At 54.9% G+C, this 685-nt stretch overlaps 1 protein-coding gene across 2 annotated transcripts in view; it reads left to right on the top strand.

The window, feature by feature from the left end:
* Positions 1–685, top strand: part of POLR3H (polymerase (RNA) III (DNA directed) polypeptide H (22.9kD)) — a 25,275-nt gene that overhangs the window by 14,593 nt on the left and 9,997 nt on the right. The gene's annotated exons all lie outside the window — the stretch shown is intronic.

Genomic DNA, 685 nt, shown 5'->3' with positions numbered 1-685 from the left:
GATCTTGGCTCACTGCAAGCTCCGCCTCCCAGGTTCACGCCATTCTCCTGCCTCAGCCTCCCAAGTAGCTGGGACTACAGGCACCCGCCGCCACGCCCGGCTAATTTTTTGCATTTTTAGTAGAGACGGGGTATTACCGTGTTAGCCAGGATCGTCTCGATCTCCTGACCTCGTGATCCGCCAGCCTCAGCCTCCCAAAGTGCTGGGATTACAGGCGTGAGCCACCGCGCCCGGCCTAATTTTTGTATTTTTAGTAGAGACTGGGTTTTGCCACGTTGGCCAGGCTGGTCTCAAACTCCTGGCTTCAAGTAATCCACCCACCTCGGCCTCCCAAAGTGCTGTGATTACAGGCGTGAACCACCACCCCAGCTTCCTTCCTCTTGATGGTTCTTTAGACTCATCCTTTTTTTTTTTGAGACGCAGTCTCGCTCTGTCGTCCAGGCTGGAGTGCAGTGGTGCTATCTTGGCTCACTGCAAGCTCCACCTCCCAGATTCTCGCCATTCTCCTGCCTCAGCCTCCCGAGTAGCTGGGACTCCACAGGCTCCCGCCACTGCGCCTGGCTAATTTTTTTGTATTTTTAGTTCAGATGGGGTTTCAATGTGTTAGCCAGGATGGTCTTGATCTCCTGACCTCATGATCTGCCCGCCTCAGCCTCCCAAAGTGCAGGGATTACAGGCGTGAGCC

This window comes from Colobus angolensis, unplaced genomic scaffold (genome assembly GCF_000951035.1).
Source record: "Colobus angolensis palliatus isolate OR3802 unplaced genomic scaffold, Cang.pa_1.0 Scaffold239, whole genome shotgun sequence".
Taxonomy (NCBI): Eukaryota; Metazoa; Chordata; class Mammalia; order Primates; family Cercopithecidae; genus Colobus; species Colobus angolensis.
Note: the sequence above shows the minus strand (reverse complement) of the source record. Positions and strands in the feature narration are given on the sequence as shown.